This window comes from Pelodiscus sinensis, chromosome 1, assembly GCF_052426305.1.
Source record: "Pelodiscus sinensis isolate ZL-2025 chromosome 1, ASM5242630v1, whole genome shotgun sequence".
Lineage (NCBI taxonomy): Eukaryota > Metazoa > Chordata > Testudines > Trionychidae > Pelodiscus > Pelodiscus sinensis.
In genome coordinates this window covers 152191120-152218092 of record NC_143052.1, presented here as the reverse complement: position 1 = coordinate 152218092, position 26973 = coordinate 152191120, and the positions used below count along the sequence as shown (strand labels likewise).

The following is a 26973-nucleotide window of genomic DNA, read 5'->3' as shown; positions in this document are numbered from 1 at the left end:
ATTCCTCTTGCTACTTTTGACATGAAACACGCAGTCTCTAATTATTCTGATCAAGACGGTGAAATACAAAAACAAACTTTAATTGTGTTTAACAGATATTTAATCAGGACTCACTGAACTACAGATTAAAGCTGAAATTCATAAACCATAATTACCCGATTGTTGCAATCTTTTTGGTCCACATTCTGCTTCCGTCTGGGCGTCTGGCACTTTGCCCCGAATTTCTTTTAGTGTCTTCTCAGCTTTATTGCTGTTCATGTTTTCCAGCAGAGATTTAGCACAGATTATAAAATATCTGTTCTTGGAAACTTTATTATCTGGTTTTTGTTTAAAAAAGTTTATAACCCTACCCTGACTTCAGGTTGCTGGAACAGGCATATGCTGAGGGAACTGATGACACCAACTAAAGACCCAGATCGTCCCTCTGGTGTTTTTCGTGGAGGGTGTCCATCCCCCCCAGCTGATTTACAAGGTGGTCTCCTCTGCACCACTTTGCTCTGACTTTGTAACTCATAGCAATCCAATGTTGCTTTGCACTGTGGACTTCAAAGGCCGAGGCAGAGGTGAAGTGGAGCTGATACTGCTCTCTTGAATACTGTCCCATGCAGAACCCAAAAATTGTAATGTGTACATGCAATCAGGAGGTAACACAATTGGAAGTTATAATACGTCCTTCAGAATTCTCTCCAACTTTACAGCACTGAGGCTGGGTGACCAGGCAAACGCAGTGCTGCTCTTCCTGGACCTATGCTCCCAGAGCCAATGGAGCTACAGTAGAATCATAGAATACTAGGACTGGAAGGGACCTTGAGAGGTCATCGAGTCCAGTCCCCTGCCCTCATGGCAGGACCCAGTACTGTCTAGACCATCCCTGATAGACATTTATCTAACCTACTCTTAAATATCTCCAGAGATGATGATTCCACAACCTCCCTAAGCAATTTATTCCAGTGCTTAACCAATCTGACAGTCCAACCTAAACCTCCCTTGCTGCAGTTTAAGCCCATTGATTCTTGTTCTATCCTCAGAGGCCAGGAAGAACAATTTCATCTCCCTCCTCCTTGTGATACCTTTTAGATACCTGAAAACTGCTATCATGTCCCCTCTCAATCTTTTCTTTTCCAAGCTAAACCAGCCCAATTCTTTCAGTCTTCTTTCATAGGTCATGTTCTCTAGACCTTTAATCATTCTTGTTGCTCTTCTCTGGACCCTCTCCAATTTCTCCACATCTTTCTTGAAATATGGTGCCCAGAACTGGACACAATACTCCAACTGAGGCCTAATCAGTGCAGAGTAGAGCGGAAGAATGACTTCTTGTGTCTTGCTCACAACACACCTGTTAATGCATCCTAGAATCATGTTTTCTTTTTTTGCAACAGCGTCACACTGCTGACTCATATTTAGCTTGTGGTCCACTACAACCCCTACATCCCTTTCTAGACAGTCGCTTCCTATTCTGTATGTGTGAAACTGATTGTTCCTTCCTAAGTGGAGCACACTGCATTTGTCCGTATTAAACTTCATCCTGTTTACCTCAGACCATTTCTCCAATTTGTCCAGATCATTCTGAATTATGACCCTGTTCTCCAAAGCAGTTGCAACCCCTCCCAGCTTGGTATCATCTGAAAACTTAAGAAGCATACTCTCTATGCTGATATCTAAATCATTAATAAAGCTATCGAACAGAACCAGTCCCAAAACAGACCCCTGAGGAACCACACTTGTTATAGCTTTCCAGCAGGATTGTGAACCGTTAATAACTACTCTCTGAGATCGGCTATCCAGCCAGTTATACACCCACCTTATAGTAACCCCATCTAAGTTGTATTTGCCTAGTTTATTGATAAGAATATCATGTGAGACCGTATCAAATGCTTCACTAAAGTTTAGGTATGCCACATCCACTGCCTCTCCCCTATCCACAAGGCTCGTTACCCTATCAAAAAAAGCTATCAGATTGGTTTGACATATTTTGTTCTTTACAAATCCATGCTGGCTATTCCCTATCACCTTATTATCTTCCAAGTGTTTGCAGATGATTTCCTTAATTACTTGTTCCATTATCTTTCCTGGCACAGAAGTTAAACTGATTGGTCTGTAGTTTCCTGGGTTGTTCTTATTTCCCTTTTTATAGATGGGCACTATATTTACCCTTTTCCAGTCTTCTGGAATCTCTCCTGTCATGATTTTTCAAAGATGATAGATAAAGGCTCAGATACCTCCTCTATCAGCTCCTGCATTTCATCAAGCCCTGGTGATTGCAGACATCTAACTTTTCTAAGTGATTTTTAACTTGTTCTTTTTTTATTTTATCTTCTAAACCTACCTCCTCCCCACTAGCATTCACTATGTTAGGCATTCCTTCATCAGACTTCTTGGTGAAGACTGAAACAAAGAAGTCATTAAGCATCTCTGCCATTTCCAAGTTTCCTGTTACTGTTTCTCCCTCCTCACTGAGCAATGGGCCTACCCTGTCCTTGGTCTTCCTATTGCTTCTAATATATTTATAGAATGTCTTCTTGTTTCCCTTTATGCCTGTAGCTAGTTTGAGCTCGTTTTGTGCCTTCGCCTTTCTAATCTTGCCCCTGCATTCCTGTATTGTTTGCCTATACTCATCCTAGTCTGTGTAGGATGGCTCTTGTCTCCATGTGAAAGTGGTCTTCCTCCTGAAGAGCCTCCAAAACCCATGTTTCAAGCTCCTCCCATCAGATGGGACGGCTCCCGGAAAACTCCACAACAGGTCTTCTCACCAGTCCCCTCCTTTGGATTTGTCGATTGGAGATTGTGATCTGGCCTTTAATGTTCAGAAACAGTAGCTCAAATAACTGCAGATCTTCACTGAAACTCACTTTGCACACACCAGAGTGTTGAGGCAGAAGCCTCAGCTCACACCAAACCGGCACAGCAAACCTGCCCAACAATGGGGAAGATGCCATAAAAATCTCATACTTATGGGGTCAGAACTACTCACCTCAGAAACCCTTACAGGGCTGTGGAAAGGTGATGCCGAGGCTAGTCACTGAAGTGTTCCTGTAGACATGCTTCATTGAACTTTCTGTGCTGTGCCCTGTTACAGATCCCTAGCTCAGTTAGTCATTAGGTCCTGCTGGTTGCAAGATGCAGCCATGTTTTTGTTGCCTTGTTGTGACCAATGGGAAACAATTTAAACCTCTGTCATCTTCCTTAGGTCTATTCTGAACCAATGTATGAATAATTGGACCTGCTCTTGCAATACTTCAGTTTCATTAAAAAATGTAAGATGCTATTGAATAAATGCGTTTCTATAGGAATCACTGGGTCCTCATTTCCTCACTTCCTCTATTCCTCTCTCCACAAATCAACTGAACAGACCCTCTCCCACTGCCCAGAGATCTGACATACATGCCTTTACAAAACCTGCGTGGAATATCTCTTGCACAGCAGAAACACACGACACCAGAAATAACTGAAGCAGGTAAGCCAAAACATCACCCCTCTTCTAGACACTTTCTTAGGGTCCTTCATCACAGAGCTAGGCTACGTCTAGACTGGCCACAAAATCCGGAAAAGGGATGCAAATCAGGTAAGTCAGCATAGGGAAGTCCGCGGGGGATTTAAATATCCCCCGCGGATTTAAATAAACATGTCCGCCGCTTTTTTTCCGGCTTGGGGAAAAGCCGGAAAAAAAGCGTCTAGACTGGCGCGATCCTCTGGAATAAAGCCCTTTTCCGGAGGATCTCTTATTCCTACTTTTCCCCAAGCCGGAAAAAAAGCGGCGGACATGTTTATTTAAATCCGCAGGGGATATTTAAAACCCCCGCGGACTTCCCTATGCTGACTTACCTGATTTGCATCCCTTTTCCGGAATTTGTGGCCAGTCTAGACGTAGCCCTAGAGTAAATGGCTCCATTGGTGCTTGTAACCTAAATGTCACAGTTCTGAGATAACACCACAGACCAAGACAGGAAGATAACGAGATGAGGAGACATTTGCAATTTCTTTTTCTTATAAAGCCAAGAGCTCTCTGAAGTACAGGCTGTATTTTCTGATTCTTTAGCTGAACTTGGTAACTCAAAGTCCAGCCTCATTGAGGTCTTTACATCTCACAGACCAGTTTCAGGAGTGGATACGTGTTATTCAGTGGCCCATGGTGCAAGGCAAATAAGATTTTTTTTACTAACAAGTTGCTTTCTAGCTTGGTGCCGTCATCATTCATCCAAGGGTTTCACCTCCATATTTAAACAGAGATAAAGAAATTACTATACAGCGTTACTGTCATTCTTCATTCAGACTGTTCCTCTGAAAACAGCCTACAGCCTTTGAGATACAAAATGTATCACTTTAATGTAGTCGAGGTCCCCACTCACTGCATTGCTAAATCTATTTAGCAGATTTTTCTTAGAATAATCTGTCCCTAGACCTGAGGAAGCTCAATGATTTTAAGTGTTTTAAGCTAATGATAATGGTTAGTACTGAGAACAGATGTACCTGGCTGTGGTGTGATCTATTCTCTTAGGCTGTTATGAGCTGTGTGTTCATACTGACTTGGCATTTTATATCTATTTTCAAGGTGTAATGGCTGGATGGGGTGTAGTCTGCCTTTCTCCCTGATGTGTGATGTGTCATCATATGTATATTTTTGTAAACAGTGGTGGCTATGCCAACAATGGCGTGTGTGTGTGTGTGTGTGTGTGTGTGTGTGTGTGTGTGTGTGTGTTCCCATTTTGATGGCTGTACCACATATTGTGTGTATGTGTACTTCCCCAATGTGTTATGACTGTATTCAGGGGGTACTGTGTGGGTGTATGCAAACACGCACATTTATATATTTCCCAGTGTGAGGCTCGCACAGATGGGCTATAATGTGTGGGCATATGTTCCACATTGTACAGGGACTGCATCAGGTCCTGTGTGATTGTACTTTCCCAGCGTGGTGGCTGCTCGAGACATTGTGTATGCATGACGGTAACACTTCTTGCACTGCCAGTGAAAGACATTTTACTATAGTGTACTTCTCGGTCTACCATGCACTGGAATAAAACTTTGTGGTCATGTATAAAAATGGCACTTCCTGTGCCAGTGAGAGAATGAAGTGAAATTTTCACTGAGAATGCCTCAAATCACACTGCAGACTGGGTACTATTATTCATGAGCACTTTCTCCTGTCCAACTCGGGAGAGATCTATGTGAGATATGTTGCACAGGAGGTCTTATAGTTCCAGGTCTCCATCCTGCAATACGGAAGAAATGTGTCCCTGTTTATATGAGCTGAATCATTTGCCACTCTCCTCATCTGAAGAAGTGGGTTTTACCCACAAAAGCTTATGATACTATCTATGTATTTTTGTTAGTCTCTACGGTGCTGCAGGATGATAGGTTATTTCTTTAAAGTTACAGACTAACACAGCTACTCCTCTGAGATTTCACTGGGGACTGCTAGTGCAAGTAAGAGTTGCAGAACTGCTCTCTCACAAACTAAAAGAACCTTTGATTGGCCCATGCTACCATACTGCAATATTAGGTATACTGATTGAATATGAATACTAATTTTTTAAATAACTCCCATAAGGATAATTGCTACCCAACAAGAATCCTAAAAACAGATGCTCAATGCAAACCACACAAAGTCCCATCAGAAACACCGTATCCATCCTGATTAAATGAATGGAACAAGAAAGATCCAACCAGGTTAAAGCCCAAGATATTTAAACAACTAAAATATGGACAAGCTGGGAGGCATCAGAAAACAAGACAAGGCATGAAGTATCCAACAGAGACAAGTAAATTACTATCTTGAGCTGGGAAGAGTAACTGAAGGCGTCATTGCAGTTCAGATCAAAACACTGTGGGCCACCACAATATAAGTCCAATTATCATGCCTGATTATGGGCTAAGAACCAGTACCGACACTACAGAGTGATTCCAGGATGCACTGAAGTGCCAGAAGAACCATCGGTTAGATAAGAAGTTAACGCAAGATGCCTTCTGGCAAGGCCATTAGGACATAGGATCTATAGATCTATGCCTAAGATCCTACCTCCTGTAGTCATGTCATTCATCAACAACAGAATCTTAGCTTTCCTTGTAAAGCAACATATGTTTCTAGCCCACATAACTGTAAAGAAAACCCTGAAAACATAGAGCAAGTGTAGCAACATCTGCATGAGGATGCAGCAATGTGTGTCCAGGGCCCTGGACTGTCATGGTCCCTTTCAGAACAGAAAGAGCTAAACCCAATGTCCTGGACAACACTCCCATCACTTAATAAAACAAGTTCTGATCACCAAGTCTCTTTGGAAACAGCCCCTCTCCCTGCCATTTCATGGAAGGATCTTATCTAGCTCTTTGTTTTATGCAACTCTTTCAGATCATTTTAATCTGAGATGTGCTCAATAAAGGTATGTTCTTTTATATTCTTGACTTTCAAGACTCTGCATGGCTCTACCCCCACCTTCACCTCTGCTCTCATATCCTACTGCTCCCTCTCTCACATCCTATATTAGATTATATGCTCCTTGGAGCAAGGACCTAATATTGCTTCATTATCTGGAGAGCACCTTGTCCCCGTGATGTTATTTAAACAAACAACAATTATTACTTGGAAACTATGGATCTCACTGCCATAACATATTACATAAAACAAGAATTTAGTAGGATTAAAAATAGGATTAGGCATTTATATGGAGATGAGAACATCAATAGCTACAGTATATAGGATAATAAATTCTAAAAAATAGAAATAATAATGAAAAGCATGTATTTCAGTGGCTGTTAGGGCCACAAGCTAGTGTTCGGTCATTGGGTACCGGCACCGTATTGTGAAGTAGATACCATCCGAACTAGGACAGGTGAGGCATGCACCTGAATGGTACTAGAGAATCAGGTCCCTATTGTGTTACATATTGTGCAATGGCACTATTATATATATATATAATTACACCAGTGCCTAGAGGATCAGGTCCCTATTGGGTTACATACTGTACAAACACATATGAAAGGATGGTCCCTGTGTTTCTGCTTTAAAAAGACAACTTACATGTGATGACTAGCGAGGCAAAGGACACAACAAATCACATACACACATTTGCGATTTCCCCTCTTTTTTATTCTTACATATCAATACAGTAAGTGCCAACTATCCCCATTTATCAACAAATCCAGTTATTAGTAATTGGCAGGTTTTTTAATAATTGTCACAAAAGAAGTACGTTTTAAGGAAAGATCTGAAGGAAGAGCAGGATCTGTGTTTGCAGTCAGTTCAGGGAGAGTGTTCTATGTGTAAGGGGCAGCATGGGAGAAGGCAGAGAGAGGTTTGTGTAAGCAGCTGACAAATGGGTAGGCATAAGGGAGCCAACAGCCTAGCCAGCCAGGTGCATGCGTGGAGCCGGCTCCTTGTTCCTGGAAGGGTCAGGACAGCTAGCATTCATTGCCACCTGGACTACAGTGTGCCCCCATCCCAGTCCTCAGAGCTGCCCAGAGTGTGCTGCACAGCACTCTGGTGGTGATTTAAAGGGCCCAGAGCTCTGGGTGCTACTACTGCAGGCCCTTTAGCATTGCTAGGCTCCAGGGCAATTGCCCCCTTTTGCCCTCTCTGTCAGCAGACCCAGTCGGCATTGCTGGAAGAAGCAAGACAACAGCACAGGAAGAGACAAAACCAGCCAGAGGGGAGGGGTGGAGTTGTGAAGAGCACAGAGGTTTCAAGAGCCTTGAGACACAACAACATTCTAGACTTCCCAAGATCCCTACACAGACCTGGAATATAAAAATGGCCACCCTGGGTCCATCTAACCCAGTGTCTTGTCCTCAGACAATGGTGGTCTTCATGCTTCAAAGGAAATGAACAGATCAGGGTAATTATCAAGTGATCCAATCCCTATCATTACAGTCCCAGTTTCTGACAAGCAGAGACTTGGGGATATCCAGAGCATTGCATCAATGAACATCTTGGCTAATAGCCATTGATGACACTTTCCTCTATGAATTTAATTATTTATTGAATTCAACTATATTTTTGGCCTTCACAACATCCCCTGGCGATGACTTCTGCAGGCTGACTATGCGTTGTGTGACGCAGTATTTCCGTAGGTTTGTTTTAAACCTGCTATTAATTTCTCTGGCTGATCCTGGTTTCTGTGTTATGTGAAGGGGTAAATAACATTTCTCTGGTAAGGAGGTGAATAGACATGATTTTATAGACCTTCATCATATCCCTCCTTAATCATCTCTAAGATGAACAATCACAGTATAATCTCTCCTCATCTGGAAGCTATTCCATACTCTTAATCATTTTAGTTGCCCTTTTCTGTACCCTTTCCAGTTTTAATATATCCTTTTTGAGATGAGGCAACCAGAACTGCATTCAGTATTCAAGATGTAGGCATATCATTGATTTATATAGTGGCATTATGATCTTTTTTGGTTTATTATCTATCTCTTTCCTAATGGTTCCTAATATTCTGTTAACTTTTTTGATGGCTGCTGCACATCGAGAGGATGTTTTCAGAGAACTATCCAAAATGACTCCAAGATCTCTTTCTTCAGCAGCTAATTTAGATCTCAGTTTGTGTGTCTATTTGGAATTATGTTTTCCAATGTGCATTACTTTGCACTTATCAACAATGCATTTTATTTGCCATTTGGTTGTGAAATCTTTTTGTAACACTTGTCAGCCAGCTTTGGACTTTAGTATCCTGAGTAATTTGGTATTATCTGCAAACTGCCACTTCACTGTTTACCTGCTTTCAAGGTGTAGGCATATCTGCTTTCCCAGATCATTTATGAATATGCTGAACAGCACAGAGTTCAGATTCTTAGAAGGCCCAACTATCTACCTCTCTTCAATATGAAAACTAACCACTTATTCCTACTCTTTGTTTCCTATCTTTTAACCAGAAAGGAGCTTAAAAGGACCTTCCCTCTTATCCCACGACTGCTCACTTTGCTTGAAAGCCTTTGGTGAGAGCCCTTGTCAAAGGCCTTCTTAAAGTCTAAGTACACTATATCTGCTGGATCACCATTGTCCAAATGTCTGTTGACCTCCTGAAAGAATTCTAATAGAGAAGTGAGGTGGATTTCCCTTCACAAATGCCATGTATTCTTCCCCAACACATTGTGTTAATATGTGTGTTTGATAATTCTGTTCTTTACTATAGTTTCAATCAATATGCTTAGTATTGAAGTTAGACTTACTTGTCTGTAATTGTCAGGATCACCACTGGAGACTTTTAAAAAAACCTGCATTGAATTTGCTACCCTCCAGTCATCTGGCCCAAAGGCCAACTGAAGCAGTAGCTTAACATATCAGTTTGTAGCTCTGCAATATATTCTAGTTCCTTCAGAACACTTGGATGAAAACTCTCTGGTTCTAGTAACTTATGATTTAATTTACCTATGTATTCCAAATCTTCATTTACTGACATCCCAATCTGGGAGAGTGCCTCTAATCTGTCACTTTAAAAGAAAAGCTTTGGATGGGACTCTCCCTCACCGCCTCTGCAGCGAAGGCAGAAACAAAGAATTAATTTACTGTCTCTGCATTGGCCTAGCCTTCACTGAGTATTCCTTTAGTAATTCCATCATCCAGTGGCCCCACTGATTGTTTGGCAAGATTCCTACTTCTGATGTAATTAAAAATAGTTGCTGTTAGTGTTTGTGTCTTTTGGTATTTGTTCTTCAATTCGTTTTTGATCTGTCTGATGACACTTTTACATTTGACTTGCTAGAGTTCATGCTCCTATTTTCCTACGTAGGATTTGACTCCCATTTTTAAAGGAATATTCCTCTCCCCCCCCCCCCCCTTTTACTCTATTGTTTGGCCATGGTGGATTTTTTTGGGGTCCTCTTATTTTTTTTATATGGGATACCTATGTACTATGAGCCTCTATTATGGTGTTTTTAAATAGCTTCCAGCAGACTGCAGGCATTTCACTCTTGTGACTGTTACTTTTAATTTCTAACTAGCTTCCTCATTTTTGTGTAGTTACCCTTTTTGAAGATAAATACTGCTGTGGTGGATTTCTTTGGTATGTTTCCCCATACCAGGATGTGAAATTTAATTACATTATGATTGCTATTACGGAGCAGTTCAGCTATATTCACCTTTTGGACCAGATCCAAGAACTAGTTGCTCCAAGAAGCAGTCATTAATGATGTCTAGAAATGTTGCATCTGAATCCTGTCCCAAGGTGACATATACTCAGTGAACACAGGAATAGTTATAACCCCATTATTATTGGGGGCTTTTTTTAGCCTCTTTAATCCCCTTAAGCATTTCACTATCACCATCTTGAGTAGGTGACTGGCACCACATTCCTACTACTACACTCTTATTATTAAAGCATGGTATTTATTTTCACAGAGATTCGAAGGTACAGGTTAGACCTCCCTGGTCCGGCATCATCAGGACCTGACTGGTCCAGAATGAAAGAATTTGCTGGACCAGGAGAGGTCTCCAGCCACTGGCTCCCAAGACCCTAAATTGCTGCTGGCAGGCTGCCTCAGCAGGCACCCTGCCTTGCCCCACACACCCAATCCGGCTGGGCTGCTCGACCAGCTGCTACTGGCTTCCTGGGAAGCAGAGGCTCCAGCCCCGGACATCCAGGGGCAGCTAAGGGGCTCTGGCACTGGCTGTGAGCTCCAGGGGGCTGCTGCAGGGCTCGGGCCCTGCACTGCCATGGGGCTCAACTCCAGTCCCATGCACCCGGGAGCTGCCACAATACCCCAACCCCATGGTCCAGGAAGTTGCTAGAAGACTCCAGTCCCACACTGCTGCAGAGCTCCAGCCACTACCCTGAACTCCCAGGGACTCCCGTGGGGCTTCAGCCCAGTGCTACCAGGTGACTCTGGCCCCCGCACTGCCGCAGGCTGCTAGATTTTGCCATGGGGCTCTAGTTCCAGTCTATGTCTGCCCCCAGATGGGCTGCTGACCCTATTGGCCTGGTACTGGCTGGCCTACTTGCCCTTAGGCTCCCGGCTCTCTGGTCCAGGAGCATCCGAGGTCATGCCAAATGACAGATGTTGCCAGACCAGACAATATTGGTTTTTGGAGGTACAACTTGTACAATTTGATCAATTTAAGATTTTTACTATATTTCTTTCTATGCTTTCTTTCACAATCTGCTTGTCATTCCTGTATATTTTGTACCCTCATAAAGCAATAGGCAATGAAGTCTAGTGAGTGAGTCACATGGCTGACTCTGCATCTCAGTGGGCCATGAGATTGTTGTAACCAAAATGGTATCCCCAGGATGTCTCTTGCTCTATGGACACGGGGAAGTTGGTGAACATGATATACCTTGACTTGAGCAAAGCTTTTGACACGGTGTCACAGGGCAGACTCACCACCATAGTGCTTCCAGCCAGCAGTCCTGGGAATTAGCTTATTTGGCTGGCTGGATGCCTCCCTCTAGCTGGTGTCTCCCCGTGTTCCTCTTTGACCATGGTATCCTCTTCAGGACACTGCCCTCCAGAGGTGCCCACTCCAGGGTCTGAGCCCCCTTTCTGGGGGTTGGTGTTTATCCTGCTTGCACTCCAGGGTCCTCCCTTCCCCAGAGCACCCTGTTTTCCTCCCAGGGAACACCCAGTTCCCCTATACCCACCTTGCCTCAGTGACCCACTGCCAGTCTTCATCTAGCCCCTGCCTCCGGGCAAACTGCAGTCTGTAATGGCCACTCATCACTGGCAAACGGGTGTGGACCTGCTGCCTACCATGGTTGCCTCTCTACAGCCCTACTAGCTTCAGGCCCTGCAGCCTGGGAGCTTGCTTGGCCAGAGCTTCCCCAGCCCTGCCTTCCTTCCCCAGCCCTGCTCTGCCCCCAGGAAGCCTCCTCTCCAGAGCAGCAGTCAGCCCCCTCCCTCCGCTCCCTTTATATATCCCCCAGCTGGGCCCTCATTAGCAAGAGCTGCCCAGCTAAGGCTTCACTCTCAGCCTTCACTCAGGTCAGGTTTTGCCCTTCAAGGGCCAGTGCGGAGCAAACACCCTGTCACCCAAGGTCTCTCACAGTATTTTTGCCAGCAAGTTAAAGTAGTGTGGAATGGATAAATGGACTGTCAGGTGGATAGAAAGCTGGCTAGGAGCACTGGGCTCAATAGGTAGTGATCAATGGCTCAATATCTGCTTCGAAGTTGGGATCAAGCGGAGTGCCTCAAGGATAAGTTCTGGGGCCGTTTTTTTCCAACATCTTTATTAATGACCAGGATGAGGGTATGGATTGCACCTTCATCAAGTTCACAGATGACACTAAGCTAGGGGGAGAGGTAGATACATTGGAGGACAGGGATAGGGTCCAGAGTGAGCTAGACAAAAGGGAGGACTAGGCCAAAAGAAATCTGATGAGGGTCAACAATTACAAGTGCAGAATCCTGCACTTGGGACATAAGAATCCCAAGCACTGTTACAGGCTGAGAACTGACTAGCTAAGCAGAAATTCAGCAGAAAAAGACTTGGGCTATGTCTACACTGCATGCTTATTTCAAAAATAACTTACGTTATTTTGAAATAATAGAGTGCACCTCTACACAGCAAGCTTGTTATTTCAAAATTATTTCAAAATAACAGGCTTCTTACTCCAACTTCTGTAACCCTCATTTCATGAGGAGTAAGGGAAAATAGAAGGAAGAGTGTTCCTCCTCCAACCTCCTGATGTGTAGACAGCGCCAAAAGCCAAGTTAAGGTACTTTGTCTTCAGTTACACAATTAATGTAGCTGGAAATTGTGTATCTTAACTCGACTTTAGCCCGCAGTGTAGACATGCCGTTGGGGATTACAATGGATGAGAAGCTGCCTATGAGTCAACAGTGTGCTCTTGTAGCCCAGAAGGCTAACGGCATATTGGCGTGCATTAGCAGGAACATTGCCAGCAGACCTAAGGAAGTGATTATTCCCTTTTATTCGGCAGTGGTGAGGCCACATATGAAATATTGCATCCAATTGAAAGCCCCCCATTTCAGAAAGGATGCAGATGCATTGGAGAAAGTCCAGTGGAGGGCAACAGAAAAGATTAGGGGGCTGGGGCACATGACTTATGAGGTGACGTTGAGGGATTTGGGCTTATTTAGTGTACAGAAGAGAGAGTGAGGGAGGATAGGATAGTAGCCTTTAACTACCTGAAAGAGGGTTCCAAAGAGGATGGGGAGAGGCTGTTCTCAGTGGTGACAGATGGCAGAAAGAAGAGCAATGCTCTCCTTGTTGCAGTGGGGAGAACTAGGTTGGATAGTAGAAAAAAATATTTTATTAGGAGGGTGGTAAAGCACAGGAATGGGCTATCTAGGAAGATGGTGGAATCTCCATCCCTAGAGGTTTTTAATCCAAGCTTGACAAGGTCCTGGCTAAGATGATTTAGTTTGGGTTGGTCCTGCTTTGGGCAGGGGTTGGACTTGATGACTTCCTCAGGTCTCTTCCAACCCTATGATTTTATGATAGGGTAGTTTAGTTAACTGCATTTGCATACTTAGAATTTTCAAGGTATGCCAATTGAAATATAGCTGTGTTTTGATTGGATGCAGAAGGAGCATATGTCTCTCCCAGTCCATGTTGTGTGCAATCAACATGAACCTCACTTACATGTTCTTGCTTTACGTGCATGCCAATTTAGTAATACTGTTGGAGAAAAAACTATATGGCTGGAAACTAGTGGAATCTGGCAAACCTGCTAACAGTAAACAAAATGTTTCATGAGTCACACACAGAACCCTGATGGGACATAGGTTTCCCACCACTGCCCTAATATGACGATATCCCACAGATGACCATTATTCTATCAAGTTTCTGTGATGCATATTGTAGCCAATCTCCTCATTTATTACCAAGCACTCAAACTCACCTATCTGTGGGTATGTCTACACTACCCCGCTAGTTCAAACTAGCAGGGTAATGTATGCATACCGCACTTGCTAATGAAGCCCGGGATTTGAATTTCCCGGGCTTCATTAGCATAAGCGGGGAGCCGCCATTTTTAAATCCCCGCTGCTTCGAACCCCGTGTAGCGCGGCTACACGGGGCTCGAACTAGGTAGTTCGGACTAGGGTCCTATTCCGAACTACCGTTACTCCTCGTGAAACTCCTCGAGTTTTAAATCCCCGCTGCTTCGAACCCCGTGTAGCGCGGCTACACGGGGCTCGAACTAGGTAGTTCGGACTAGGGTCCTATTCCGAACTACCGTTACTCCTCGTGAAACTCCTCGAGGAGTACCGGTAGTTCGGAATAGGACCCTAGTCCGAACTACCTAGTTCGAGCCCCGTGTAGCCGCGCTACACGGGGTTCGAAGCAGCGGGGATTTAAAAATGGCGGCTCCCCGCTTATGCTAATGAAGCCCGGGAAATTCAAATCCCGGGCTTCATTAGCAAGTGCGGTATGCATACATTACCCCGCTAGTTCGAACTAGCGGGGTAGTGTAGACATACCCTAAGTATTTAGACTTCTAGCATTTGTATACAAGCACATACACAATTTGTTAATATTTAGCTGTCCACCTTCATGTGATGTAACTGAATTGGACTCTTTTATGTTTGACTGTTTCTCAGTTCCTGCTTGTTCTTTATCTTCTATTTTCTCCGGTTTATTAGGATATGAAAGCATCCCTTTAATAAATCATCCCTTAGATGATATGTATATTACAGCACCAGGTTCAGAAAGACCTGTCAGCTTTCCTATAGTTCTTACTTTAAAAACTCTTCTACAACTTTTTAATTTTACATACCAATCAAGTTCCATTTTGGTTTAGATGGAGCCCATCCTTCTTTTAGAATATGCTCCTCCTTTCCCAAAAGGTTCCCCCAGCACCTAAGAAACCTAAATCCCTCATCCAAATACCATTGTCTCATCTACACATTAAGACCCTGTGATTCTACTTATCTTCATTGGCCCTGTGCAAAGAACTGGAAGCATTTCAGAGAATGGTGCTGGAGGTCCTGGATTTTAATCTCTTATATAAGTAGCCTAAATTTGGTCTCAATCATTTCATTCCTCTATAATTGGTGCCTATATGTCTCATGACCACCTACTCCTCCCCAGCCCTACACATAAATCTATCAACATGTCTTAAGAGGAACCCAACCTTTGCACCCAGCAGCAAATTTACCATGCAGTCTCCCTGTCATCAGAAACCCAACTACAGTAAAACTCCAATAGTCCGGCACCCAATTGTCCGGCATCAAAATGGCAAGCGCTCCTGACGGAACCCGGAACCGCTCAGGTCAGCCACTATCACGTGGGTGATAGCAGGGAGGGGAGGTGTTTGGCTCTGGAAAAGAGGAGGGGGATTGGGTTACTCACCACATCCTGGCCAGCTGATTGAAAAGCCGGCCGCTCAGCGCACGTGCCCCAGCGCCTGGCAGGAGACGTGCGGCTGCTCCGGACCCAAGCATAAGGTTGGGGGTGGGGAGGAGGGGTGATTGAGTTACAGCAGGGAGGAAAGGTGTTTGGCTCCGGGGAAGGGGAGGACGAGGGGGACTGGGTTACTCATGGCGTCCCAGCCAGCTGATTAAAAAGTCGGCTGCTCAGCGCAAGTGCCCCAATGCATGGGGGGAGACACGGGGTTGTACCAGTGGCTCTGGGGACCCAAGCATAAGATTGGGGGAGGGGAGGAGAGGGATTGGGTTGGGAGTATGCAGTACCTCCTGATACTCTGGTATATCCAATAATCCAGCACCACCTAGGTCCCAAAGGTGCTGGATTATCATAAATCTACTGTACCTCTATTTCTAATAATTGAATGCCACCTTACTATTATCTCTCTCTTCCAAATACCTTGGATCCCTGACCCATGAGGGATACCCTCAAGGCAAGAGGATACCATAACCTCATCTGGAAGGATGATCCCAACTATGGGATTGTTTCACTTCACTCCGGCTCAATGTTCTCCTTCCCAGTCACTTTCTTCCTCCTCAGCAGTACAGAAGCTGTCAGACTGAGGGGTGGATCCCCTTAGCTATGTCCCTGAAAGTCTCCTCTATGCACCTTTCTTCCTTGTTCCTTCAGTTCAGCCATTCTGGACCCAAGAGCCTGTACTTGGTCTCTGAGGGCCATGATTTGCTTGTACTGAAGTGCCCACGTCACCTGCCCACCAGGCAGGCAAACTTACGTGCTGCATTGAGTGCAATAAACTGTATAGGATCTGCTGCAGGATTTCAGTCTGTACTTTTTTTTTTTTTTTTTTTACTATTAAAAGAATGTTTGTTTTGTTTTGTTTTGCAGGGGGTGGAATGGGTGCTTATTGGCTTAAGTTTAGCACATGCTTGCTAGGCATATCTGGTTCTCACACTCTCTCACAAAACTCCCATTTGCTGTTCCCATTCGCTAGCTCTTCTGGTCACTCAGGATTTTTTAATCCTGCTCTCCCTGAGTTAACCTCACCCTCTTGTCAAGGAATCTTAACGGGTGTAGGCATCGAAAGATAGCAGACTAGAGCCTAGGTAGGCAGATCTCAGCCTTGCCTCACAGACACATTAGCGGATTCTTCAACAGGGTGAAATATGCAAAACCAGAGCAGACACTTACCAAATCAGTGACCACAATTTGGAAGTGAAAACTGAGAGGAACAAAACATAGTCTGAAATCAGAGAGGAGGGACTGTTCAGCAACTGAGACAAAGGAGAGATGGAGACAATGGGATTGTTTCTTTTCCAAAGTCCCTAATGGGAGAAAATGTGAGAAAGATATTTCCTCTAATTATCAGGAATCATAAAAGGTAAATTCTCCTCAGAAAGGAATGAGGCAAAACAGTGCCCACGTCTAAGAGACAGGAAAGAGACAGCAAAGATGGCATCATACTCTCAAATCAGGAAAGAGCATTAATGATAAAGTGGAAACAAGGAATCAAACCCCAAGCACAGCATGTTACCCTGGGTCATACCTATCCTTCACAGATATATGGGCTAGGTGTCTCACTGACTGACTTTTTTCTTTTACTTTGGCAGCACCTGTAGAGCTTGTCATGTCAATGACTCCTTCTGGAATGGAAATGAATTGAACTGAATTAGGGAAGAAGCAGGGGAATTGAAAAAGAAGGTGATGTAGCCAGAGTGATGGACAGGGAAGATGATCTTATTCCTTTACACACATAATAATTGCCTCTGTAATCAGAAAGGAAATGAGAAGAAGACAAAAACCCATTTTTACTGATGCTGTGATGAAAATATTAATTACCTTCTAGTAACAATTTTTCTTTTAGTAGCAATCTTTTTAAACTGGCCACAGATATTAATTATAATGTGCTTGTCAAACCTACACCACTGAAATGCTTTGTGCTATGAAAAAAGCATTAAAAACAACCTAAGCCTGTGCCTTTAGGTCTAACACATGCTACCTTCAATCTGACTGCTCAAGTCTACTTATGGAAAAGCTATGGGATTGGACCCTGTATGAGTAGTAAAAGCTGCCCTTCGTTCTTCATTCTTACTATTGCAACAGATACTACGAAAATATAAGATCACTGGGATTTCTATAAGATTTGGCAGCTTTTACATATTTATTTAGACTGCAGGATATCATTTGAATTTGGGATTTGTTTCTCCTTCCCTCTCTAAGAAAAATAATAAGTTATTTGAACTCTAAATAAGTATTTATTAGCGGATCACACATGGATCAGGTATATTATTACAACTACGTTTGTTAGGTATTATTTACATTGTTTGAATGCATATCATCTTATACTGACTTTGATTTTACTATACTTTGGGGGGTGGTTGTTTGGTTTTATGCATTTAGTCACAGTTGGCTGTGTCTTGAACTTTGAAAAAAAAATTAATACAAAGGAAATTAAAAAAAGAAAAAGAAAATATTTTCAAAATGATGTGGAAATCAAATCTAACCCTCAGTAATTTGATTTGTAGGAAATGAAGAGCAAAGCATTACAAAGCATTACAAACAGAATGCCTTGAAGTGCATCATAATTACTTACATGTGCAAATACATTGTCTAGGTTTAAGCACACAGTTAATAACAACAATAATAATTCTATGCCCTTATAGAATTTCATCCAAGGATCTCAAGGCTTTATGCAAACATTCATTAATTAAGCCTCACCATTACATGATGAGCTACTTGTAAGCATTATCCTCCTTTGCCAGATGGTGAAACTGAGGTGCACCAGGCCAAGGCTCAAGGACATACTAAGAGGCAGAGCACAGAACAGGAGTCAGGGGGCAGGGAAGTGCCATGTCCAAATGGGCCAGAGCTGCAGAGAATTGGAGCTGAATTTGACTTTCCCAGCATTTGGGGCCACTTCAGTAAAAGGCTGAGCTGAGTGGTTTTGATCTGTGCTTTCCCAAGGTTTCAGGTGGAATTTGGATCAGAATTGGACCAATTTTTTGTTTCAAAACTCAAAGGCTGGCCAAACTTGTCTGGTTCTGGAATTCATTATCAATGTGAATCTCTCTTAGATCAGGTTTATAGAGGATCCCAGACCTTACAAGCAAATCTGGGACCAATATCAAATGAATATGACAAAAAGTTACAGATTTGCATCAAAACAATGTGAAATTGAGTGGCTTCAACCTGAAAAAAAAAGGAACATTTTGATGGTTTCAACTGAGATACTTTGAACTAGGGATGTTTGAGTGTAAAGAACTAACCATTTAACCAAAAAGCAACTGTCGTTTACACTCAGCGAAGCCTGCTCCCGGGGAGCTGGGCAGATAAGGAGGCATCACTGCTGGCTCCGCTCCCAAGGAGGAGGCTTCGCTGCAGCTGTGAAACCTCCTCCCCAGGAGTCAGGCTGGCAGGGGCTGGCAGCCTCGCTCCTTGGGAGGCTTCGCTGTGGGCTCTGCAGTATAAAGCTTATACAGAATAGGCTTTACACTGCAGAGCCTGCAGCTTGAGTAACTGTGTAATGGCTGAGGTTTTCAGCAGTTACACGGTTGCCCTAATACAAAATTTTTAACATCCCTACTTTGAACTTTTAGGCCATTTGAACCTGAAACTCAAAGCAAACCTCAGGACGTGAGGACAGAAAGTGAAAAAGTTTTGCACAATTCTCTCTAGTGTGAAAATGCTGAGATTCACACAGCTCCAGTGCTGACTTCCAGTCCCCAGCTCTCCCAGGTAAGCTATACCCCTTCCTGAGCCAAGAGTGGAATTCCAAAGTCTTGACTTTTTGGCCCTTTGCTACCTATTAGCTGACAATCTGTGACAATAAGCAATTTCCTCCTTCCTTTTCTCTTCCTCGTTCCCTTGCTCCCACCTTCTGTAGCTGATTCGTTACTGTATAATTTGTTTACTCATTCATTGTATCCCTTTTGTTATATAAAGGTCATACCAATTCACTTCCAGAATATGATCTGAAGAAGTGGGTCTGCCCCACGAAAGCTCATCACCTAATAAACCATCTTGTTAGTCTTGAAAGTGCTATATGACTGCTTTTTTTTGTTTTACCACGATCAGACTAACATGGCTACCTCTCTGTTACTTCCCTCTCTAACAGTCTTTACCTGCTTCATTAGATGACCATGAGCCAAGATTGCCTAGTTATCTTTGCTCTGTCATTTAGGCGCAGTAAAATGCATGCTCTTAATTGCCATCTATTCAAACAGTAATAAAGTGTACTTGTAAACTTACCTGCCCAATTTGACATACAATCTGACAGTTGGTAGGTGAATGACACCACAGTGTCATATTTACAATACAGCCCAAAGTTTCTGAACCATGTAGTTGAAGCAAACACACTTCTGTGTATTTTGATTACCTGTATGTTTTAACTAAGGGAAACACCAGATACTATTTTCTTGCCTGGCAGAAGGGGGAGAAAAAAGCTTCAAACATCACTCCAAGGTGTCACACACATCAAAACTATTTATGTTTCACAACTCTCTAAAGTAATCTCTAACACTGCTTATGGGTTTGGAGGTTGCCCTGACTGCCAACACTGTCCCAGTCTATCTCAGGATAGGTGGTCAGTAGTAACCCTATTCTCGAGGGAATGTTACAATACTGCATTTCCAAATTCTGGGACCAGACATAGTCAAGAGATTTCAAGAAACAGCAGCACTGTCTACATAAGACCAACAGTGTCAGAGCCCATCCAGTGTACAACTCTACACCATGAAATAACTGGGACACAGTCATCTCTGGTGTAACTTCATTGCAGCCAATTGATTTTAACCCAATAGATGATTTTGTCCCACTGACTCATTTTTTTTTTTTTGAAAACGTTCCATCTCCTCCTCTCCGCCGCTCCAAAGGAAGTACAAACTGTACTCAGAAGTGACTCTAGGGACAGATGGGCAGCTGTTCCTCAAAATCATGACTTCATTCTTCTAGTGCAAGCTCAATAAAATCTGTTCTTCTCATTCCCCTTAGTGAACTGAGAAACAATATAGATAGACGTTAGGTCAAGCTAGAAAGCTGCTGGTATGTCCTCTGCCTTTTCATAGGCCTTCTAATGCTAGCAGAGTATCTTGAACTGTGGACTTTACCCAATAAGGGAAAGAAATTGTGGTAACTCGGAAACTGTATTATAGTTCTGCCACAAACCTCAAGATGTTGTACCAGTTTTAAAATGTAGCTAAGGATGATTGAGGGGAGCAGGTAGAGAACAAAAGGTTCTGGAATTCAATCTTGAAAAAAGAAAATTACTACCCACCACCTCAAAATAGAAACAGATATTTATTTAGAGCCTAAAAATACTGTTATCTTGCTTTCTAAATGACAAAAAGAAAAAATGAAAGAAAGAACAAAAGAAAGAGACTTAATAAGGAAGCTTTTTTTAAAAAAAATGTAATGTGACTGTTAAGCACCATTAGAAAAAGTGTGATCAGGGAGCAATCAGTCGAGGGCTGCCAACTTTCTAATTGAACAAAACTGAACACCCTTGCTCCGCTCATTCTCCAAGGCCCCATCCTCTGTTAGTCGAGCCCCTGTCTGTCTGTCACTTACTCTCCCCCACCATCATTAATTTTTGCTAGCCTGGGGTGTGGACTCTGGGGTGGGATCAGAAATGAGGGGCTCAGAGTGCAGAAGGGGAATCTGGGATGGGACAAGGGGCTGGAGTGCATGAGAGATCAGGCTGCAGGTGTGGGTTCCAGTGTGGTGCTGTGGATGATCAGGTTGGGGTACAGGAAAGGGCTCAGAGCTGAGGCAGGAGATTGAGGTGTGAGAGAAAGTGCAGACTGGCTGGAAATGTGAGCTCTGGAGTGGGGCCAGGAAAAAGGGGTTTGGAGTACAGGAATGGGCTCCGGGATAAGGGGTTAGAGGGCAGGAGGAGGTATGGCTCTGGAAGAGGGCTCAGGGTTGGAGAAGCAGGTTAGGGTTCAGACTCTGGGACAGTCTTCAGACTGGGGTAAGGGCTTGGGGTACATGTTCTGGGAGAAAGTTAGGTAGCCACACAGTCAGGTGGCTCTGTATGGCACACACTGCCCACACTCACAGGCACCATCCTCCCAGTTCCATGAGCTGTGGTCCCAGCCAATGGAAGCTGCAGAGACAGTGCTGGGGGCGGGAGCAGTATGCAGAGCTTCCCGCTTTGTTCCCGGGCATAAGTAGGGTTACCATGTGTCCGTTTTTTGCCTGGACAGTCTGTTTTTTCTGGCCCCGTCCAGTAAACCCCCCCCCCCCCCCCCCCCAGAAAATACCAAACATGTAAAATGTCTGGTATTTTCTGTTTCTCTTGGACGGACGATGTTCCTGTGCTGCATCTGGCATGGGCAGGGGAAAGCAAGGAGCTCAAGGATTCTTAAAGGCGCAGCAACCTTTTTTTCTTTTCTTTTTTTTTGCCATGTTCGGGATTTTTGGTGAAAGCATCTGGCAAGCCTAGGCATAAGGCCGCAGGGATATGCTGGCTGGTCCAGGACCAACACGGAACCAGGGCAGGAAGGGAGTCTGCCTTAGCCCTGCTGCACCACCAACTGGACCATTAACAACCAGATCATCAGTGCTGACTGGAGCCACCAGGATCCCTTTTCAACCAAGAATTCAACTTGAAAACTGGATGCCCGACAACCTTAAATCTGACTTTACCACATTTAAAAGGGCCATGTGATGAGGCTGAGAAACCTCACACTAACTAGCACAAAACAGGTTAGAGAGAGTCTCCAGATCTAGTTAGCCCTGCCCTGCAATCCCTACAGCCAATGCCAGACCTGGAAGTAGAAGAAAACAAGAGAACCAGGCTCACTTCAGGGATGACTGGCAAAGAGGCAGGAGAGAGCTCTGTCCGTCTACATCAGGGGAACATTGCTAGGAGCCCGACAACTGGGACAGCCACCAGGGAGAAACACTGAATTCCTGACTGAGGGCAACTACTGAAGAGACAGCAAGTGAACTGTGTGACTGAATTACAGTTATGGAGTTAAGATCCTGCAATTTATTACATATGCTCCCACCAAGAGGGACACCAGGCTAGGGCTAGTTGCCACAAAAAGTCCACAAGGGGGAATCACTCAAGCTGAGCCACTCCAAAGTGTTTGGAGTACAGAAGCCGTGCCGCAAACTGAAGAACAGAGATAGGAAGTGGAGCAGGGCAGAAGATAGAATTTCTGCTGGGTGGATCATCCCATTGTTGCCACACACAGGGCACTGGCTGGAACTTGGAAAAGGAGGAGGGCCTGGGTCTCCCTCCTTCTCCTCAAAGATTGAGGCACTTAGTGGCCAGATATCAGGTGTTCCAATCACTAAGCTGTCCATCCTTTCTAGCACCGTATTAGACACCATAAAGCTGCTAGTGATTTTTTTTTTATTTTAAGATTTCTTAGGAGGCTCTACAAACAAAATATGGACAAAAAGAGAATAATATCTACAATAGTAGATATTTAGTGGTTGGTACTTTTCATTGTCTATTTCAGGAGTAAGGAACTTCAGGCCCGGGGGCTGGCTGCAGCCCCTGGCTTGCTTGGATCTGGGCCTCCCCCACATCAGGGAGCCTGTGCTGTTGTTCCAGTCCACACTGCTCCCCAACCACAGGGCTGGAACACACAAAATATACTAGCCTGCCCCTTCTCAGTTCTGGTGTGCCACGGGAATGTAAGGAGTATCTTTCTCTTTCTTGGTTGGGTGCCAAACAGTGAGGGGTTTTTGTGTGTGGCCCTCAAGTGATTTTTCTGAGAGTCAGTGGCCCTTGACTCAAAAAAGGTTCTCCACCCTTGGTCTAGTTTTTTATGAAAATCAATAAAAAATTAACCACCCATATCCACACAGAAATGGAAGCAAGTAGACAACATCATGTCCTTTCAGTTTTACTCCATGCACAAGCTGCCAATGGTTATCATACTCCAGAGCAGTGGTCCCCAACACGGTGTCCGCGGGTGCCATGGCGCCCACAGGGACATTTTTTTGCGCCCGCCAAGTGCTCAGAGGCTGGCCCCGCCTCCGGCGTGCGGCTGTGGGGGGCGCCAGCCCTGGGCGCACGGCTATGGGGGGCGCTGGCCCCGGGAGCGTGGTGAATTGGCCGCCCCGGCCCCCGGGCATGCAGCTGTGGGGGCGATGGCCCTGGGAGCGCGGCAAATTGGCCTCCCCGCCCCTGGGCATGCAGCTATGGGGGGAGTGCCGGCTTTGGGCGCGCGGCTCTGGAGGACACTGGCACCACGCTTGCTGCGAATGGGCGGCCTCCTCCCCATGGCCATGCAGCTCATAGGGTTGCTGATCTGAGGCACATAGCACATGGGGGTGTGGCGTATGCGCAGCCCTGCCCCCGGGTGCATGAGTGTCCCCACCCTCTGGCGCCCGGCAGGCAAACGGCCATGCCCCCTGGCACCCAGCAGCTTCAAATGGTTGGGGACCACTGCTCCAGATCATGTTTTGAAAACAATTTAACTAGTATATGACTGCCATGGCATTTTCCAGGATTTCTTCTGAGAAGGCATGTTACAGACTATGATCACTGAATGAGGCCTGCTTGCTTAGCAGCATAGAGGCCCCAGGGCACACCACTTACACATATGTTCAAGCATGTGCTCAGCTGATTTGCTGAATCAGAACCAGGACTAACTTTGCTTTTTTCTTTCTACATATCTTTGCATTTGTAGCGCTGTGCAACACTTTTACCATGAGCCTTCTTTTCATTTAGGAATTAATTTTCCCTACTTTGTTACAAATACTACTGTGGCTATTTCAAAGTGAAGGTGTGTTACAGACCTAATTTGCTTTTTCCTGTATAAGCTGTTTATTTTCTGCTTTTCATTCACCTTGGAGAGATGAACTAGACTAGCGGGATTCTCTTTGCAGCGCTCATGCACAAGCACCATGCAGCAGTGCTACAGGGGAATATTTAAATCCAAAGAAAAACGGTTTTCATTGTATTTTTAAAAATCATGAAAACATTTACATGTTTTGTAAATCCCTCCGCCCTTAAACTCCCACATAAAACATGCATTTTGGTCCTACAGTGCACAACAATTGCTCCCCTCCTGATCTCATTGATATCAAAGGCAAAACTCCTATTGACTTTAATAGGAGCAGAAGCAGATCTGGCTCCCGTTTATCCTTTGGATATCAGAGGGGGCTTCGGGAGACAGGTTAAAATGTTATTCTCACTTTCAGACGTGTAACCTCATCAAAGGCAGTGAAAATGCACAGGGACAAGAGAAAATTTTGGCTCAAAACCCATTATCACACAACTGCTGTCTGGAAAAGGCTATGAATATTCACTGTCTTGAAAGAGTTAAACAATACCACTAATACGAGCCCTGTAAGTGGGACAGTTTTGAATGGGGCAAATGAAATGATTGCAGCTCATGTTGGCACTAGCTTAGTTAAGGTTATGTCAGCATTTCCTTTATAAACTCTCTTCTGGAGGTTAATAATCATCCTTTCACATTGCACCAAGCTAAAAACTGGCAAGTAGGCTGGGAACAGAGATACAATTTTATTCTCTTTCTACAAAATTATATTTCAACTAGATCAGCCATAAGAAACCAACCAAAAATGTAGAATTAGTGCAATTTCAGAGGCTTTTCTGTGCCAGCCAATTCTTTACTACAGTAATATCTCTCTCATTGCATTTATAAATTTACAGATTTTTATACTGGCTATAAAGTCATTTTGCAATCAAAATTATCTGAAAAATAAAGAAAGATGAACACTGATAGATCACAGTTTATAGAGGAAAAGAACACAGAAGCACATTAAATTTACCATAAATGAGGGGCTTCATACCACGACAGCAACTGCTAATATAATTCATTTGTCATATAAATTATGTCCATGGGGAGGTCCCATAAAATTAATTAGGTCAGAGACAGAGGAAAAACAAATCAAAAACTTCTAAGAACTCCAGCAAATAAGAGGTTTCAGATAACAGCAGCATCCACAAGATCAGTCAAAAGTTCCTCCCCCTTGTCTTCTTCCCATGAGGCAAACATTGAGAAATATCTCAGGCTCATCAATATGACATAAATTATATTGGTTGTCAGGAAGGTACACAGCAATTTTGAAATTTCAAATTTTACAAGCAACACAGTCTTTCAAGTGGATTAGATTATAAATGGAATGAAAGAATTCCAGAAATGCAATTCACAAATACACTAGGCATTAATTTTGTGGAAGTGACATCAGCAAAAAATCAAGGACATGTTGCATTTATCATACAACATGGAATAAAAAAAATCCCAAGCCAAACATTTTTAAAAATTAGTCCATGGTGTAATTCCACTGAATTTTGTCTATACACAGATGTCAATGGAGTTAAAATGTGACTGAGTAGTCCCATTATATATCTCACATCACACTAGCTTATTTTAGTAACAAACATGTTCTGTTTTTTACTCCTGTTAACACAGCAAGCACAGTCAGCAGCTGCCACATGACACACCCACAGAAGTTTAACATTTGGCGTATGGTTTGTCTGAACTGCAGGGCAAAGGTTTTGAAACAAAGGTGCTCAAGATAAAAATTATCAGAGTTGTTTGGGGATTGATTAGCTGAAACATCCCGCTTCCTGACATTAATAAAAGTTGTGCAGCTAAAACCTGACCAGGCACTTAAGAGTTTAAAAGTTTGATTTTAGACACGGGCCCATCAAAACCTTAGTTTTGGATAACCCTGAACTTCAGTGGGCCTTATCATGCCTTCCAGATCTAATCCTTCCACCCATCTATGAACTTTTTGTGAAGTTTGGATCTGAACTTTGTGTTATAGCCCATCTTTATTGCTGTTCAAAAACATGTTAGAGTGCGGGCTCTGAAGTCTCTCTGTCACAAAATATTTGTGATAGTAAACTTTATAAAACAACTGTGCATCTTACAAGGCATTTGAGCATCTTGCCTCAGCCTTATGGAGGTTTTGGAGGACAGAAGCCATTTTAACTGCATTTTTCAGTTTGGCGAGACCAGGGTAGCCCAATCACTTTGCAGCTTCACTGCTCATTGTCACACTGTTTCACAACAAATTAGATATAGTATGGAAGCACAATACTGGTCAATGCTTCAGACCCACAAGGAATACTCATTTTTACAAAGCAATACAGATAAATATAGATATTATGAGCCAAATTATGCCCTTGCTCCCATCCTCCCATAAACCTCAGCAGGGCTTTAGAGTATGTAATCAAGGAGAGAATTTGCTTCTGTGTAGCAAGTTACCTAGAATTTCTAGCATTATTGCTCTTTGAGGGAACCCACATATAGGTACATAGATAGTAAAAGGTAAAAGCACAAAAAAGGCTGAGTTAGCAATCTCTAAACTTAGAATGTCATTTTTTATTTTTTTTTGTTTTAGCTCAGAGCTTTAAAGCAATTTAAATGTACTGTAATCATCTACATTATGTACATGCACAAACCCAATTACCAAGTGTGGCATGATGGTCGGAGGATAGGATTTTGTTTTAATTTAATTTTGAATTGATATGTTGAATTCTAGTGCACCGGAAACTGAAGCACTGACAGTACTAGTTGAAATTGGGCATTGTACAAACTAACGCTGTGAAAGATTTCATCACTCAGCTATGGCCGTGCACCTCACTCCTGCCCTACAGCCCCCTGGCTATTCCAGCCCTAGGCGCCTCTCACAGCCCTGCCAATGAGCCTCAGTCCCACCCTGCAGCTTCCCTGCTATTCCAGTCCTGGGCTCCC

General features: G+C 43.7%; 1 protein-coding gene across 34 annotated transcripts in view; it reads right to left on the bottom strand.

Moving 5' to 3' along the window:
- Positions 1-26973, bottom strand: part of ZBTB20 (zinc finger and BTB domain containing 20) — a 715034-nt gene that overhangs the window by 208763 nt on the left and 479298 nt on the right. The gene's annotated exons all lie outside the window — the stretch shown is intronic.